This window comes from Triticum aestivum, chromosome 1B, assembly GCF_018294505.1.
Source record: "Triticum aestivum cultivar Chinese Spring chromosome 1B, IWGSC CS RefSeq v2.1, whole genome shotgun sequence".
Lineage (NCBI taxonomy): Eukaryota > Viridiplantae > Streptophyta > Magnoliopsida > Poales > Poaceae > Triticum > Triticum aestivum.
In genome coordinates this window covers 469998330-470017487 of record NC_057795.1, presented here as the reverse complement: position 1 = coordinate 470017487, position 19158 = coordinate 469998330, and the positions used below count along the sequence as shown (strand labels likewise).

General features: G+C 44.0%; 1 pseudogene; it reads right to left on the bottom strand.

Moving 5' to 3' along the window:
- Positions 1-1125: 1125 nt before the first annotated feature.
- On the bottom strand, positions 1126-11396 carry LOC123132329 (uncharacterized; annotated as a pseudogene).
- Positions 11397-19158: the final 7762 nt, after the last annotated feature.

Sequence of the window (19158 nt, the reverse complement as noted above, 5' to 3'; positions counted from 1 at the left end):
AGTCTTGTTCTTCCCCTTCTTGTATGATTCGAATTTAGGTTCCTATTTGTTGTACCTCACGTGTCGCACACGTTCATTTCCTTTTCCATAACAGTTTGAAAACATAATACGAAAACCAGAATCCATCCACACGAAATTTCAGGTTGACTCCACTGTTAATTCTTACCAATCTGCAGTAGCCGATTTGTCTGCCACACACTAGCAACTTAACGCAAGGGTCTTAGGGCAACTCTAACGCGGATCGTCTAATGAACATCATCAAATTTCCGTGATGTGTTTATGGACAGTCCAACCATTCAACCGTGGTTATTCAAACAATGGGTTATAACTGAGAGTGGACAGGAGAAAAAAGAGATGAGTGGGACACATGGTCTGTGGAGATATGTGAACGAACTAATAGTAGGCCGGCCGGATATACGGACTTCCCCGAAGCTCCCTTAGTTTGAGCATGATTTGAGAAAATTCGGATATCCGTACCAGTCCACACATTTAATGACTAGCATTGGATAGCTAAAAATGTCCGTACCGTCCGTGTCTAGATATTGATCCGCGTTGGAGTTGCCCTCACGCCTCCCTCCCGGTTGTGCCCGCCCATGAAGCATTGCAACAAGTGCCGATAAACCTCCATGATGCCATCGTATTGCCTGCCATTCGCAGCGGCCTGCTTGACCCGGGGTGTTCCAAATCATCCACCAGTCGGCGAGAATTCCGACAAGCGATAGCTTTACCCACTGTAGGGTACTTGGGTTCCTCCTCTTTCCCCCGAGAATGAGAACATGTGTGGAAAAATAGATTGTGGTTGCAAGGCACCGGAGTGGATGAGTCCAAGGAACTTACTGCTCCGGTCTCAAAAGTTCAACGCATCTGTTCTGCTCGAGATGGGTGGCCAATTGAGTCCAGTGTTTATGCTGCTCCACGATCTTGACATGCCGTATTTTTTAGAAACCGTCGACGAATTTTCCGCTGAATCATACTCCAATGAGATCTTTGAAGCTTTGTCGTGTCGAAGAGTCAAACATAGCACTAATTCAGGGAAAACTGTAGAGTACAATGTTTTCTTCACCAGGGGAACTTGATATGATACCGTTGAGCACATGATGGTTGTGATTTGTGAAGCAAAGAAAATGAGAAGAAAACAAAGTTGCTTTTAAGATATTTCATTCATTCTGAAAAGATAAATCTATTGTACCAGTGCAGTCACATACAGGTCCAAAAACTGCAAGAACTTTCCTATCAATGCTAAGAATGAGCAGAGGGCTTACACTCTTCCGATAAGCTTGGGCATCTAGTCCAGTAAGGAAAATGAACTATATGTTCATTTCAGTACCGCTAATACTGTACAGAAGTAGTCAGCGTACTCTCAAGTTATCTGGTTGCCTGCTCCATGATGACCTCTGTTCTGCAAAACTACCAATAACGGCAGATCGCTCCATGTTGCCTAGATGGTTGGCAACTCGACTGTAATATTCGTCGCTATCGAAATCCACTAGTACCTTCACCAAATTTGCGCTCTGTTCGTCGACTACCACCTGTCCATCCGTGCTTGTTGTATTGTCAGCAATAATGCTTATTGGCTTCAGTAATAATGAATGTTCCATGTTTGATCCTTCCACCAAATAAACAGCACCAAGTAGTTCTCCCAGAAATATACCCTGTGATTATGACAATTCGCGGGCCGAAAAATATGATAAGTACTTAAAAATAAGTATTGAATCATGTATAAGAATAGACTACAGCAGTTTGAGATGGAATAGTTGTGGTCTTGTGGGTTTGGTATCCTCGGTATTGGTTAAAACAATATAAGCATGGCCCTTGGGCTCCTCAAAAATCAAAATTGATTCAATGGTCAGAAATCATGATGCAGGTACACAGAAAGTAAGTACGCCAGTTCGTCGGCAGGAGTGATTTGAAATATAACCAGTTCAGACAGCATGGAAGCTGATATAAACTATGAACTTTTTTTTTTCTTTTTGAAAATTAGTAAGTTGTAACAAATGAACAGAAGAAGCCGAAGACCTTTACCATATGATGGTACAGCCGGTGCTTCTGTTGCAAGTCATGCAGCAATGACAACAAATGGAGGACAAAACTTGATTCTGGAGTATTTTCAGCATACTCTAGAGATTCAAGGAGAGTCTGAAAGGAAGAAGCTTTTCTCTGAGAGCTAAGAGGAATCAAAGTGATATCCATAGTGGATTCTAGAACTACTTTCGCAGCTAGGGGATCAAGAAACAGATTGAACTCCGCATATCTATTAGATGGAACAGTGAACACGTTGCCGTTTGAATCATTTTCATCTCTGATATGGCCTCCAACAACATATACACTCTGCAGAAGAGAGAAACATGTAATCAATATTAACAGTGCTAAAGATGACGTTATCATAGTTCAAAATGCAGTTCATACTGCATGAAACCAAAAGATATAAAACAACTGGCCTTTATTACAGAACTTGCATTCCTGTCAGAGAGCATAATATTGGCCAAATTTGTAAGAGGTCCATTGGTAAGTATAGTGATCTTCTCACTTGGATCAAGTTGCCTTTTAACAGACTGCCAAACTTCAAAAGCCAATGGTTGCCGAAGTTCCGGATTACCAGTATTTCTAGGAGCGCCATGTTCTACTGAATTTTCAGCAGTGTACCTGATAATTCAAATAACAGAGTTGTAAATATTAGGCCACGTTCATTACTCAGATGTGGGTCATTTGGTGGAAGGATACCTTCTAGGACTTCGTGGCAAAGACCGAGCTAGTCCATACAGAGTGTCAGAGTCGAGAAGTCCACCACTCCCTTGGGGAATAGCACTGACATACTTGCAGCTAAGGATTCCAGTGCCTAACGCGGTAGAAGTGCCACGGCCAACAGGAATGTCATCACGACCCATCATATGTAGAATGTCATAAACGATATCAATAGTTGCGGCATTGGCCCAACCATTGCCGCTGACGAAAATCCCCTACAGCCATGATAGCAAACGTACTGTTGTAGAGAAAAATAGAGACAAAAATCATTTTATTGTATGGAGGCACATTACTGCATTGTCGCCGACAATTGGTACCTTCAAATCTATTTCTTCAACAGGCGCCTTCAAGAGATATATAAGGGAGACGAAATCTCCAGCACTCATGTCCATGTCAAAGATGGTTACTTTCCCTCTACTTTTGTTAACAAAGTTTGGCTTGTAAAGAACCTCTCTGTAGAATGGAAATTGTGCTGTAATGTCGAAACGGCCTGTGTTATCACGGAGAGTTAAGACCTGCAGGCCACAGTTCAGCTATTACTATAATAAGAACCAATATGACACACACAAACGATAGCTGACATGCTTAGTGGCAGATTTCGTTTCATATTACATGTATGTGAGTGCAATGTGCATCGACTCTTCCATGTACTCGCTCTGTAAAGAAATATAAGATCTTTAGATCACAGTGATCTAAAAGATCTTGTATTTTTTTACAGAGGGAGTACAACTCTGTGACTGGAGTACATAGTTTAGGTTGCTCTTAGATAAGTACAAAAGGCTAATGATAATGGACATCCAGGGTAAAGCAGCAATACTGGGCTGGCTTAATGAAAGTGAAATATTTATTCTTTCGGTATGGCACTCTGAGCTCAGGAGTGGCGGTCAACCCAACTCCATTTTGGGGAGGTTTTCTGAGGTAGGATAAACAAGCTCAAAATCAGAAGTTAAATTGAATTATCAAGAATACGTTGGAGGAATATGGATGCAACTTGCCTATTGTTACATAAGGAATCAAATTAGTTGGAAGCTGTACATGATAATTGTATTGTTTTTCCTTAAAACTAAGACAATTGCACTGTACAGGCTACATTGATATTTTTCGAGAAATTGCAAAACTTGTGTCTCGGTGCATAACAAAGAAGAGAACTATTAACCTTGTGAGTTGTGAATCATACGGCCTGCAAGGTCGTGTTGTGTGGGGCTTACCTCTAGGAAGCTCTTGAAAAATTCCCTATCCAAACGGCTATTTTTATCCACATTTGATTTAGCCTTTGTGGCAACACGAACACGGACTGCTTCTAGACCAGAAATTTCCTTAGTGTATCCATCCTAAGAACAAATACAATTAGCCAGTAGTTTTTCATACACAGTATAATTTGTTAAGTCACTTGCAACATGGGAACACTCTTCGAGTCTTCGTCCACCATTAAACAGCAACTTTTGCACCATTCTTCTACTTCATTTCAACATTACTATCTCCATTCATAAATACAAAAAACTTCCTAGAAAACGTTCAGTCAAAATTTCCTAACTTTGACTTGCAGTGTAAAATAAATTTGGATTGGTAAGGCATAAATTAAATAATTAGATTTATCACTAGAAGTACTCACGTAATATATAATTTCATACTTTTCATTAATATATACGTATAAAATGTGAGGGTGGACCCAAAAGAAATTTGGAGTGGGGGCATTTGCTATGATTTTTTAAAAAAAATTAAGCATTTTTTCTCAATTATTTAAAAATATTTGGGAAATTTGAGCCCTTTTTGGGTCTGCCCCTGTAAAAACTAAAAAGCGACGGTCAAAGATACATGTTGGAGACTGTCAGTGTCTAAAACATCACCAATTTCCCAACAGAGGTAGTAAATTATATATATATATATATATATATTAAAATCAAACTTGAGTTCCATTGAACAGTCCTTTTTTACATTTTGTTTTGGGCAATAGCAGGACATGGGAAATAAAGATATGGGCCGGAGAAAATTTAATGTAGCTTCATTGAAATTAATGTAAGTCCACTATATTTTATATAAACAAATTGTGCAACTGTAAAAATCAATTTGACTATACCATACCTCACATCTTCCTTTCCTACTTCCCTCTATAAGACAGAAGCTATCTATAATTCCAGTTTGAACATGACCACTATGAACTCCGCCCTTTTTAAGACCAAACTTGGGAACAGCATGGCCATCGAATAATGGGTTTGAGCCATCATATATGCCATATGGTTCATTTGAAGTTATTACTGTAATGTTCATGTATTCTAGCTCAGCAAAATCATTTCCATGCAGGCAGTCCTTGTCATTGCGCATGCTAGAGATGGCTACACCAGAAGTAAAGGAATCCCACATAAAATAGCTCTGCATTAGGCCAAGAAAACAAAAAGGAAATGGTAAGTTAAAAAGAAGAAAAATCCTATGTTATACTGCATTAAAATTTTGCAAGGGCGAAGAATATGAACCTACTGCATGGAACTGATCATCAGACCATGTGTCTCGAGCCATTTTCAATGACTTGAAACAGTATTCTGCCTCAAATGTACTTTGGTGTTGTTGGAATGCATAAAAGAACTCTTCATTGACTGGAATCGTATTAGTTGCATCAAGAGGGACAAGTGTGATTGGAATGCCAGAATGAAACACCTGAAGTGGTAACATATTAGACAATTTATTGGCATACTAAAGAGACACAATTGTGAATAAAGACAGGTTCCAGTATAATCGAGTTATTATATTAAGTATGAAAGGTCAAGTTCATATACCAGTAACAAACACCTAATGCTTATCTCGACAGAAGAATCATAGCTCCTGGCATTTTTAACATGAAACAAATATGAGGGATGCCTAGGAGGAACTAGGCACCAAACTTTATTAAGTGAGAAGTAAGGATTGAACCCAAGCTGGCTACCCCATCAGTAGTGCTAACTCCCAGCTTCGATACAGAAACAAATTCACTCTCATTCTGAATTCTTCTATATATACCTATTTACACTATAATCTACAATATGATTGTGTGGGCAGTTAATCACAAAAGGGAAGTAATAAATCTTAAATCTACCGTGTATGTCAGCATGGAATTCTTTACTAACATTAGCCTAAGAATGTATTACAGAAACTAGAAGACAAGAAATGAGACCTGACTATGGCTTTGCTCCTTGGGAGGAATTTCCAAATATAGAGATACAAATTTGTCGTAAACAAGAAATTCCACTTTCAAAGTTTAAGCAAACAAAAAGGGTAAGACAGACGGCCTCTTTCAAATCTAAGACGTATACCTGATATGCAGCAAAAGGATCTCCAAATATGTTGAATTCTGCATAGGGATTGGTACTGTAACTAGAAAATAGGTTACCAATATCACCGCATTGCTGTGGTGTACAAGCTGTGGTAACATCTTTTGGACAGCAACCTGTCGGGTTCTTCGATCTAACACCACCACCCATAGTGTATATGTGTTTGACATTTCCTTTCAGGTGTGGATAAGTCATGAGGAAAATGGCAAAGTTTGTATGTGATCCTGTGAGAATGACGGTTGTAGGGCCAGCAGATATTTGTCGATCATTACTTGCTGCGTTGTAGGTTGCTGAAATGGTATATATCTTCTGTTTCCCTGTTTTATGGATTAAAAATTGGTAACTTGGAGCTGGCAATGAATACACAGATAAGCAGAGTACCATGGCATATTTCTTACGGAAAGGGCACTAATGTGATGGTTTGATATCAGAAGTATTCTTCAAATTGCATTGTTTGGCCCCAGGGCTGGTTCACCATGGACAATATACATATTATTTCTGTGAGGGCAACAAAAACATTTTGGCTATATTGTGTCTTTTTATCAGAAAGTGTTTTCACTTATCACCACAGATTCTCCATAATCAGCTTGTCCTAAAACTACCCAAACATCAGGTCAAATATGACCAGTTTCCCGAGACATTAGACAAATAAACAACTTCTGTTTTATGTCTTTCCATCTATATATGCAGAAATAGTCAGAGAAAATGATCTAGAAAATGGATGTAAGTCCTAACGATAGAAAAATAGTGAAAACAGTAACACAAACGGAGCTCTAGGAAAACTGTCGATAAGTCTGAAGTTCCTTTATTCCAGCAAAAAGGGCAGCAGCTTAGGATGCAAAAGAGGTAAAACAGAGCAAAGCATGTTGTTTGGAAAATGTTATGTGTGACTTAAGGATTTTAAATCAACGATAGCTGCATCTCGATTGTTCAGTTGTTAAAACTTCTTTCTGCTTCATAGAATGATTAAGCTGCGAGATAATGCAGTGGTGGACAATCGACCAATCTTTTGAACATCAAAATGCAATACCTGTACAAAGGGGAATGTAAAATTATGCACGCGGCATATACCTGTGGAAGGAAGCTCCTTCTAATTCCCCAGTTTGTGTCAATGTCCAACCGTCCACCACCTTCCAGAGGAACAGCTTTTCTGTACCGGCAGTCCCCGGCAGTTGTGATCCCCTAAAGTTTAACCTGTATATTAGTACCTACATTTTGAAAAAGAGAATCACCTAGAAAAAGATTTACATGTCTTTCCTTGATAAATTATACCACGTATAACGGCACAGCAACTGGATGAGAAAACACATACCTGGTCAATCAGAGGTAAATAACCGCCAACGTTGGGATATATGGTGCCGGCATCTGATATCCCACCGTCGCCACCAATGCCAACCAGAATGTCGTCGCGGCCCATCATGTAGAGGATATCATACAGATGATTCACAGCATGCCCGGCATCACTCCACGCGTTCAGATTGATGGTAACTGCCTGCAGATGCATAGAAAAGAAGCAATTTGTCATGTTATTGTGAACAACTGCAAGAGAACCATCTAGGCATCTACTGCTATCGTCAAACATGTCGTCAGAAATTTGCAGAATTGCAGCCAGTACCAGAAAATTCATCCTAGTGTAACAAGATCACAAATGCACAACCACCTCCGAAGACAGCTCTCCGATTCGAGCTAGATCTTTCCATTGTTCTTGAGTGGTTAGCGAGAAGAAATGAATGACTGCCTCGATTTCTCACCGTTAATTCTCTTTGTTCCCTGGGAACGGGCAAGATTCAACCTAACCACTTCGAGCGCCCCCTCCCACGCGCGCTGGTCGTTCATCGGCGGCGCCCCCCGGCTCCGCGGAGAAAGACGGGGGCACCAACATGGCCGCCCCGTTTCGATGAGCCTGCACCCGACGCCGCGCCGCCACCTTGGTCCTCGCAGCCAGATATTGCCCTCAGCATCGCCCACTGACACACACGCTAGTACGCTACCAAATCTCGGTACGCCCGCGTGGCAGTGGGGGCGTCGCCGGATCCTCGCCGACGGCGGCCAAAATTTTTTTTTTTTTGAGGGAACCGACGCGGCCCGACTTCGCCGTCAGACATCAATCGAGAAGTGGGTAACTCGTCCAGTTCACAAGTTTTGAGCCGACGGCCCAAATCCACTACAATCAGCAATAACTCTGTTTTTCTGTATTTGGGCCGGCTCCTGCCTGAGCATTCTTCTTTTCAGGGACTGGACTTCTTTTTTACTTCCTCCCCATTTTTCCCTCAAACAAACAAAAATCTTCCTCCGCATTTCCAAATCACAGCACATACTAGATGATGCCCCGTACACAAAAAAAAGATGATACCTGTGTTCTAGGGGAAAAAACAAGAAGATACCTCACGTGCTGCTGCAGGAATTGGTATTTTGATGAGATTTGATTGTTTGGGATTTGAATATGAGAATGAAGGCTAGAAATACATAAGATTTGTTTTATTTAATTATTATATAGTTTTGAAATATTTTTATAATATCCCACAATTTTTTATAGAATAAAATTAGTATTTCTCATGAAATGTTAAGAGAAATAGAGTGGGTTGATAAAGTAGGATGTGTGCATGTTGAAAGAAATAGCACATAAAAAATATTTCCCATACATGTTGAAAAAAATATAGGTAGTGGGGTTAATGAGGTGTGTGATGTTTAGATCAATATTAGTAGTGAGAATCAACTACTTAAGTATGTAGGATTCAACTCAAAAGGAAACATACTGCATATTAGAATTTTTTAAGTCAAATTTCATAAACTTTGACTAAGAATATTTTAAAATAATATTAACATCAGATTCATTATGAAATCTTTATTTTATTTCTATAAATTTGGTCACACAATTTGACTTAGGAAAAAAATTCCAATATGCACTATAGAATTAGTTTCAAATCTCCCCCCCCCCCCCCCCGCGCGCGGAAATGGTATTTACTCATTGACACGGTTTCTGAAGTGCACAGTTTTGACAACAGTTACCCAACAAAATCATACTCCCTCCGTTCTAGAAATCTTTGAGATGATGCATGCATATGATTTTTACTATGTTTACATGCAAATCTTGCACAAGTAGGGAGAGCACATCCTAACATCGTATGTCGGGTAGAGGTTAATTGATATCTAGAGCTTTTATTCACATTAAGCCACATAATTAAAATTGCATTACATATTATATTCATGATATGCATTAAAAAATACTGTATCCATCTTATGTGCCACGGATCTTTCCCAGGCAAACGCATATCGATTTCCTAAATTTTCTCTGACATTTTCATAGTTTTAAAAAACAGGTATCGCTTTCATTCACATTTTCCCAATTTGATAAACTAGCAGTAGCATTTGCACACAAAAAACAAACCAGTTCCATCCATATTTTAATTTCCGCTCGCGTACTGCAGATGCATAGCACACTTCCTAGAAATATTCTTCTCAAAAAGAAATTGAAGCGGTAGACAAAGTATACATTAGGTAGCACAAATATAGTCCCACAAAAATATTCTATTCAGATAAAACTCATAGTGCCCACTCCATGATAATGAGAAAAGGAATCAGAACTGTTCACCTGGAAGAAAAAAAGAGTATCAGAAACTGTTAATATCTATACCATCTTCAAAGTTCCAACCGCCCAACCTCAAGAAATACATTTTGTACTTCACTTATTTCCTTTGGCCAGATTACTTTTGGGAGATATGGGCATATGGCGCTCACATATGTGTGGCAGCGTAATATAGTAAGGCAAAAGGTTAAGATTCTACATCACCGTCTTGTCTAACATCACTAGCTTGTACTTTAGTTATGATGCCTGGCTAATGACACTGCCACAGACCAGCCAAATTCGGATCTATTTTATTGGGTCAAAGTTTGCAGTTAGAAGGTTCTGCGTTCGTTTCCTTGCACAAATGCGAATTTGGCAAGCAACCAGTGTCTCCGGGGACAGTTGTAGCTCAACTAGTTTAGAAAGTGATCGGTATCTGGTTCCGGACGTTGTAGTGATCGAAAACTTGGCTTGGAGGATGCATGAGTTGCAAATTCAGGTAACAAGATGATGCTTGTCCTCACACCTTAGGTCTAATTTGGAAAATGCAATGTTTTTATTCTTTCAGGGAATATTAAATATTTGTCGTAGCGCTCCAGGAATGAACAGCAGATTGTTATAAGTACTTGAAAATGGCAATTTTTTGAAAAAAATACACGCAAATTGTCATGCCTACTATTACATGCTTTAAATTTTCACAAAAAAAATACTTTTTGTGTCGTGAGAGAAAAAAAATTCAATGATGTAGAAAGCAAAACAACATAAATTTACATAACGCGGAACACCCGTCGATTTCTATGATTTTTCTAAAAGTATCCGCAAAAAAAACTCATAATTGGATAGTCAATTCTCACTAATAATCCACCCCCTTGAATTTCACTTTGTGGACCTTCCCTTGTGTTTCCAACCAGATGTTGCCACCTTCGCCCGTAAGTTCAATTTTGTGGAATTAGTCTGTGGGTGTAGCAAAACTCGTCAATATGATTCTTTGTGCAGTCAGAGTCCATTTGTTCTACTGTACAACTACATGGTTAGTCAACAGGCACGGTTTTGTCTGGCCATGTTTAGTCATCTCACGTCGCTCCTATGTATGAACAGTCGTTCTTTTAAGCTAGCGATCATGATCACGATTTAATTGTCTTGCTGCATTGATGCTTCAGTCATGAACATATATATCTACGCAGAAAATTCTAACATCGACTCGTTTCATTCCACTTCTTGATAATTAGTGCAGTGGTTGATGTCACAAAACCATATGCATGCTGGTTAACCGACGACGTCTTGTCAAATGAGGCTGAAAGCATAGATTCCCGTCTTAAATCAACCGGTGAAAGGCATCCAACTATCGATCGACATAGCTAATGCGAAACCACATATGGATGCGACCCAAGAAATGAAAGAGGTAATCAAAGAAGATCATATCGCTGGTAATTTGCAGGCCACCGCAGCGCTACACGCACCTTGAGCTCGAACTCGGAGCGGTTCTGCTTGAGGATGTACATGAGAGCCAAGAGGTCGTCGGTGTCCATGTCCGTGTCCAGCAGAATTCGCTGCGGCGCCGCCTGATCCGTCGCCGCCCCGCTGCCCGCCGCCGCCAAGACCATGATGACAACCACGGCCGCCGCCATCGTCCTCCTCCACTTTTCCATGCCAACCATATCACCCCCACCCCCATCCCCAAGAAAGAACTGGCAGTGGCAGCTAGCTAGTAGCAAAAGTATACTGTAAATTACCAGTGAGCAGTTAAGGTCTGCGGGCTCGTGGACTGGGCGATCGAGCTACGGCCATGGCGGGCAATTAAATGCACGCGCGGCGAGAGAGGGGAGGCCATGGCCCATGGCCCATGGCCTACAGCCAGTGGAATCTTAGGTGTATCTCACGATTAGTCTCGTCACTTACCGACCTTCCGCTTGTACTGTAGTACATGTATTGTGGGCGTCCTGTTGCACGGTACACTCCTCTCGGTCTCGTGCCATTCCAGCGTTCGGTGCTACGCCATGCCATGCCATGCATGCTACTCGGGTCTCTGTCAAGCACCCACGCGATTGCCGGCCGGCGTGGCGTTCGGAGGGCGCTGCATTATTTGGGACCGCCGTCGGCGTGGCCGCCGCCCGCCGCTAGCTCCCAAGTCCCAGGCGTCGGGACAAGCTGCGTCAGGGGAAGAAGACAAGGTCGCCAGTTTGAGATTGGTGGGCGGAAAGATAAGGGGCTTTCCTTGGCCACGAACGAATTATACTAATCGTCAGGTTCCCGTGATTGTTCTTGCAGTCAGGGGTGGAGTGTACTTCTCTGCATTATTTTTAGCTCGTGAGATGCAGAGAAAATGGAAGAAAAATAATGTCACAGGTTGACGGCTCACGACCGAGCATGCATAGCCGAGGATTCAAGGCTGCGTGGGTGTGATTAGCATGAGGCACCAAATTATTGAGCAGGCGTTGTGGTCAGTTGAGACGTGATATCTGCCAGATGATTGTACTATGTAGATTTAATTAGTTTGCTTGTGCATGCTTGCGGAGAGGCTTGTGTTGCTGTAACTGACCTGGCTGCGTCTATACAGAAGAGCAGCCGGAGCTCACACGAGGGACGAGAGCATCTAACGCCCGGACGTCTCAAACCCGTCTCATACACTCGGACGGGCTACCCGGTCACTGTCCCGGTTTTTTTGACCCAGACGAACTCCTTAAACGGGCCTCAAACGCTTGGTCTGACCGGCACCTCCATATTCAGCCCAAATATGGGGCAGATATAGGTGCGCTCAGACGCAACCGGGCACGCCGTCATGTCGGTCTGACGGCAGAGTCCCACGCAAAAACGCTTGGAAACCTGGCGATCCGACGGATGCCGCACCCGTCGTCGCAGCCCAAGACCAAATCCGCCTATTTAAGCCGGCCGGCGTCCCGCAACCCTAACCCATCCACCTCCCTCCTCTCCGCGCGCCGGTCCGAACCCATCCACCTCCTCCCTCTCCCGCTCCGGCGCTTCACCCACGGTCCGGAACTCCGCCATGGTCCGGAGCAAGATCACCTACTACGCCATGCCGACGCCGGAGCGCCGCAAGATCCAACAGGAGATCCAGGCGAGGCAAGCCGCGCGTGCCGCCTGCATCGCTGTCGGGCTGCCTCCGGACTCGTCGAAGCCGGAGGAGGAGGAGCAGCAGCCGGGGGAAGAGGGGGAGGAGATGGTTCCGATAGAGGTGGAGGAGGCGCAGCAGTAGGAGCCGAAGCAGCCGGAGCAGCAACTGCCGGGCTTCAACATGGAGCAGGCGGAGGCGGAGTTCGCCGTCACCAAGTGAAAGGAGGTGGCGGAGTAGCAGGCCATCCTGGAGTCCATCCAGGATTGGGCCTATGTGAAGGCCAACCAGACGTTTCTTCGGCGGGAGCAGGCGGAGTCCATTGCGCTCTTCGCTGAACTCCATGCGGAGATAGAGGCGGAGGAGGTCGGAGTTGCAGTTGCCGCCCATGCTGCCAGAGCCGGGCACGGAGATCATCGACATCTCCGACGACAAGTAGCTAGGTAATCGACGTAGTACGTAGGTTTATTTTAGTTTTGCAAGTCTTTGTATGGATTTGAGAATATAGTATGAGATGTCCGGCTGCAGAGCTGTGAAAATTTGAGGGATGCTCGGTCAGTGCCCGCGGACGCGCCCGGGTGCGTCCGCGGGTATTTGTGGGGCCGGATTTGCCAAGTTCGGTTGTAGATGCTCTATGAAGTATCAGGACTGAAATTATTTTGAATTAGATGAAGAATAAACGGATATGATTTGATCAATTTCTGAAGAAATTTTTTTGAAGGGTTTAGATTATAATTTTTTTTAGCATTTGTCCCCCCACCCCCACCCCCCTAACACTGATGATTTGTGTTTTGTCCCCCTCAGTGATTTTCGACTAGCTCCGCCAATGCCGTTGGCCTATTCGCAAAACATACCTCACGATTTATCTATCCACTGTTGTACTCCAGTATGGTAGCTTGTCGGTAAGGGCCTCGTGTTTCATCGAAATCAGCCCAGTCTAATGAAATGCTGGTGCAAACTAAACCACCTATTGATTTGATGAAATATAATTTTTTTCGCTAAATATGTCCATACCCCAAGCCTGCCTTAATCTTGTCCATTGGTTTCTCATCTAACGACCCAAAACAGTGGGGTGCATTGGGTGCACGGAATCTCCCGTTTCAAACAATTCAAAAAAAACACTCCATGGCCTCGTCATTCTTGCTAATCACGCGAAGAAAAATCTAACTAGTGATATCATGTCATGAAGTGCTACCATGCCACGTCTCGTACCCTTTAGGGTTTCCTATCTCTGAGGCAATCGCTTCGGAGACCGCGGCGGAGACACCACATACTCTCCCAGGGCAGATCGGATCCTTACTCCGGCTGATCCCGCGGAGGGTTCCCGTTAATAGGACTGGTGAAGGGTCACGGAACCAGCAAACCCAGCGTTTTCTGGCGGCGATGGTGAGTGAGACATCCGCAACATCAGCGCTGGATGGAGATGGGAGGGTGGATCGAAGGAAGGGAAGTGCGGGAGGGAAGAAGGGGCTAGCGGCCGAGCTTAGGGAGGGAGATAGTGGGGGAACGAACGGTGGTGGAGGGAGCGAGCCCAAGGAGATCGATCTGGATGACAAGTTTCAGCATCTGAATCTGAGAGCTGAGGAAGAGGAGGATGTGGTTCTGGAGGAGGATCTGGAAGAGTTGGAAAAGGACGCTGAATTCATGGCCCTTGCTAGGGTTCATACTACGCGCAAGTTCAGCCATGGCGTGTTCTATGGGACTATGCGATCTGCATGGAACCTAGCACAAGAAGTTGAGTTTAGGGCAATTGAGGACAACCTGTCTTCAGTGCAGATGTCATGCCTTGCAGATTGGGAACGAGTAATGAAGGATGGACCATGGATCTTTAGAAACTGTCCGGTTCTGATGGCGAGCTATGATGGATGGTCTGAACCCAAGGATACTGAATTATATACTTATCAAGCGTGGGTTCGTGTCATGGGACTGAAAGAGAAAATGCGTTCAACAAGTATTGCCTCACAATTGGCAAGGAAAGCAGGTGTTGTTGAACGGGTGGATGAGTGATCTGTGAAAGGACAGGGTGGGGGCATACGGGTCAGGGTGACGCTTGATGTACGTTTTCCGCTGATGAGATGCGCGAGCTTAACTCTGAGGATGAAGAAGTTCTATTTTGATTTTGTATATGAGAAGATGCCGTGTTTCTGCGGTGTTTGTGGCCTTGTCGGTCATGTGGCCAAGGAGCATGGGAAAGGAGTACATGATGATAGTGCAATTATCTATCTCCCCTCGCTGATAGTGGCAGAATTTAGAAAGGAGGAGCAATGGCAGAGTTATGGAGGTGAAGGAAGTAGAGTGGGTCGTGGTGGTAGAGGCAGAGGAATGGGTGGAGGTGGGCGTGGGGAGTTTGGGACAAGAACCGAGGATAGCAATGATGATGATCTAAAAAGCACTGCATCGAGCCCTACTAAGAGTAATGCTAATGGGGCAAACTCGACTGGCAGCACCAAGAGAAAGCTGGAGTTTGCAACAAATGGTACGGGCCAGGGGCAACAGCTTCTGTTAACTAGTGGTATGGGAGAGGATGTACAAAACCAAGTGAAACTTGATGGGAAGAGTTTGGACGCGGAGGGTGAGGACAATGATTCTTCAGGAAGCAAGCGACACAAGGTGGACGAAACACAAACTATGGACTTGGCAACATTGGCGGCCTCCAACAAGGAGGACCGCCAGGCCTAATGTGTACCTTAGCTTGGAACTGCCGGGGTGGGGGGAACCGCCGGACAGTTCGAGAATTACTGACGTTGTGTCAGTCACATAACCCCAGCCTTGTTTTCCTTTGTGAAACTAGGCAAACGGAGGAGAAAATGGAGAAATTGAGATGGAGATTGGGACTGAAAGGTTTTGAAGGAGTAGGAAGTGATTGGAGAAGTGGGGGTCTAGCTCTCTACTGGCATGAAAACATTCATGTAGAGATCCTAGGCAAGAGCAACAGATACATTGATGTATGTATTCGAGAACAACAGAATGATCCGCCTTGGTGAATTACCTTTGTGTACGGGGAACCACGGGTCGAGAACCGCCACCTGATGTGGACTCAGCTAGCTACTCTTAAGGCTAGCTCTACATTGCCATGGGTGGTCATTGGAGATTATAATGAGGCTTTGTGGCAGTATGAACACTGTTCGATGAGGGATAGGCCGGAGCCACAAATGGCGGCCTTTAGGGATGCTCTGGCAGTGTGTGAGCGGCAGGATATTGGTTTCACGGGCTTCCCATACACTTTTGACAATCATCAGCAGGGGAACCAAACGTCCGTGTTAGGCTGGATCGGGCTTGTGCAGATGATGAATGGATAGCGAGGTTTCCAAATGCAGAACTACGACACCTTACATCATCAAGATTGGACCACTGTCCATTGTTGTTACAGTTACAACAGCCTGACCCACGGCCGAGAAGTCGAGTTAGAAGGTATGAGATAATGTGGGAAAGAGAAACGGCTCTACCAGAGATCATCCGTAATTCTTGGGAGAACGTAAAGGAAGGGGGTGATTTGGGTGTGGTGGCAAAGTCCCTTGGGCAAGTGATTGCTGACCTGCACGAGTGGAGTAAGCAAAAGTTTGGACACGTCAGGCGTGAACTGGAGAAGCTGAGAGAGGAACTAGCGGAGCTAAATCATATGGAAGCCGATAGGACAACGATCAAGCAGAAGATGGAAAGGACGGATGAGCTGCTGTATCATGAAGAAATGATGTGGCTTCAAAGATCTCGAGTTGATTGGCTCAGAGAGGGAGATAGGAATACCCGATATTTTCAGAGAAGGGCTGTTTGGCGTGCAAGAAAGAATCTCATAAGAAAACTTAAGAGAGACGATGGGGTATGGTGCATGGAGCCTACTGATATGGAACGTATGGCTTCGTCATATTTCAAGGAGATTTATACCAAGGATCCGACCTTGGCGCCAGGGCCAATCCTGGACCTTTTAACTGGTCGAGTCACGGATGCAATGAATGAGATGCTAACTCAGGAATTTTCAGAGAAGGAAATTGGAGACTCTTTGTTTCAGATAGGCCCTTTAAAAGCACCGGGACCAGACGGTCTTCTGGCACAATTTTATCAAAGGAATTGGGCCACTATAAAAACTGAAATAGTTACAGTAGTACAAATTTTCTTCAGAGATGGGGTGATGCCCGATGGAGTAAATGAAACAAGTATAGTTCTAATTCCAAAGAATAGTGAACCTGAAAGTCTGAAGGATTTTAGGCCAATTTTGCTATGCAATGTGATATATAAAATAGTGTCAAAGTGTATGGTGAATAGGTTAAGGAATATACTCGATGAAATAATCTAGGAGAGTCAAAGTGCCTTCGTGCCTGGGTGTTTGATCTCGGATAATGCAATTGTGGCCTTTGAAGTGCTGCACTATATCCAGCAAGAACGTAACCCGGTGGTGAAAAATTGTGTTTATAAACTAGATCTCTCGAAGGCCTATGACCGGGTAGATTGGAACTTTTTGGAGAATGCAATGAGAAAGATTGGCTTCTTAGATATATGGATCCAGTGGGTAATGCAATGTGTGACTACGGTCCGGTTCAGAGTCAACCTCAATGGAAAGCTACTGGACCAATTTGAACCATCTCGAGGATTAAGGCAAGGTGATCCCTTGTCACCGTTTTTGTTTCTATTTGTTGCTAACTCGTTGTCGAGTTTGATACAGGATGCGGTCATGACCAAAGGGTTAAGGCCAGTGGTCATCTGCCGAACAACGCCATCAATATCACACCTTCTCTTCGCGGATGACACACTCCTTTTTTTTCAGTCATCCGAGGAGCAGGCGGTGATTGTAAAGAGCATTTTGGATAGTTATACTACAGGAACAGGACAGTTGATAAACCACTCAAAGTGCAGTATGATGTTTGCGGATGTGGGCCTGCAGAGCACTAGATGTAGCATCAAAACCCGCCTTGGATTGCTAATTGAACACTTTGAGGATCGTTACCTCGGCCTACCGGTCCCGGAGGGAAGAATGAATAGAGGAAAATTTCAATCCCTTCAGGCGAGTTTGAGCAGGAGATTCTTTGACTTTGGTGAGAAGCAAGCTTCAAGTGGGGCTAAGGAGACACTAATTAAGTCGATTGCGCAGGCGATTCCGACGTATATGATGAGTGTCTTCAGGTTACCAGCATCAACTTGTGATGAGCTGACTCAGATGATACAGAGCTACTAATGGGGCTCAGAGAAAGGGAAATGGAGGACACACTGGATTGCATGGGAAAAATTACTACGCCCAAAGAATCAAGGTGGCTTAGGTTTCCGTGATATGAGGTTGTTTAACCAAGCTCTATTAGCTCGTCAAGCGTGGCGATTACTTGATAGACCTGAGAGCCTATGTGCAAGCCTACTTAAGGCGAGATATTATAGACATGGCAATTTAATTGACACTGTTTTCACAGGCAATGCGTCCCGTGTTTGGAGAGGTATCGAGCATGGACTAGAGCTACTAAAGAAAGGCATGATATGGAGAATTGGCAATGGCCAAAAAGTCAGAGTTTGGAGGGATCCCTGGATACCTCGTGGGGGCTCCTGCAAAGTACTAGGAGAGCGTGGAACATGTAGGTACAGCCGGGTGGCTGATTTCATACTACCAGATGGATCGTGGAATGAAGAACGGCTGAACCAATACATGATACGAGCTGATATATAGGAGATTGTGAAGATCAAGATATCTCGTAGAGTGGAGGAGGATTTTCTTGCTTGGAACATGGAGAAGGATGGGAGGTTTATTGTCAGAAGTGCATACCACCTTGCGGTCACTGAGTTTGTTCAGAGCCAGGGTGGGATCTCGACGAGTATAAGACCCGATGGGGACCGGCCTGTTTGGAGAATGTTTTGGAAGATTCAAGTTCCACAAAAAGTGAAGATATGTGCTTGGAAATTGCTGAAGAAAGGACTACCCACACGCCAGGTAATGAAATCTAAACATATGGAGGTGGCGGAAGAATGTCCGAGATGTAGCCGGGAGACAGAGGACAATTTTCATGCTGTTGTAGCATGCCCAACCTCTAGTGCTGTATGGGATGCTATGGGGGAAATATGGAAGATACCAGCAAAGGAGACAATAGTGAACACAGGCGACGAGTGGCTATTTGATTTGTTAGTGACACTAGCGGAAGAGGACCGTGTGAAAGTTCTGATGATAATATGGAGGAACTGGCAGCTACGTAATGATGCCATGCATGATAAAACTGTGCCTTCGGTCGCGGTCACTAGTGGTTTTCTACAAAGCTACATGTTGTCTCTAGATCAGATCAAACATGATAAGGGCTACGATATGCTGAAGGGGAAAAGAGACTTGAATCCAGTGGGAGGAGGAGCTCAGCTACGGCAAGAAAAGAGATCACAGGAGCATGCACCGTGGCCGCCACCTCTGGAAGGCTGGATTGCTCTATCCCTTGATGGCTCTTTTGATGCGGAATCACATATGGCTGGAGCGGCCATGTTGGCGAGGAATAGCAGAGGAGAACACATTTTGTCGGCGT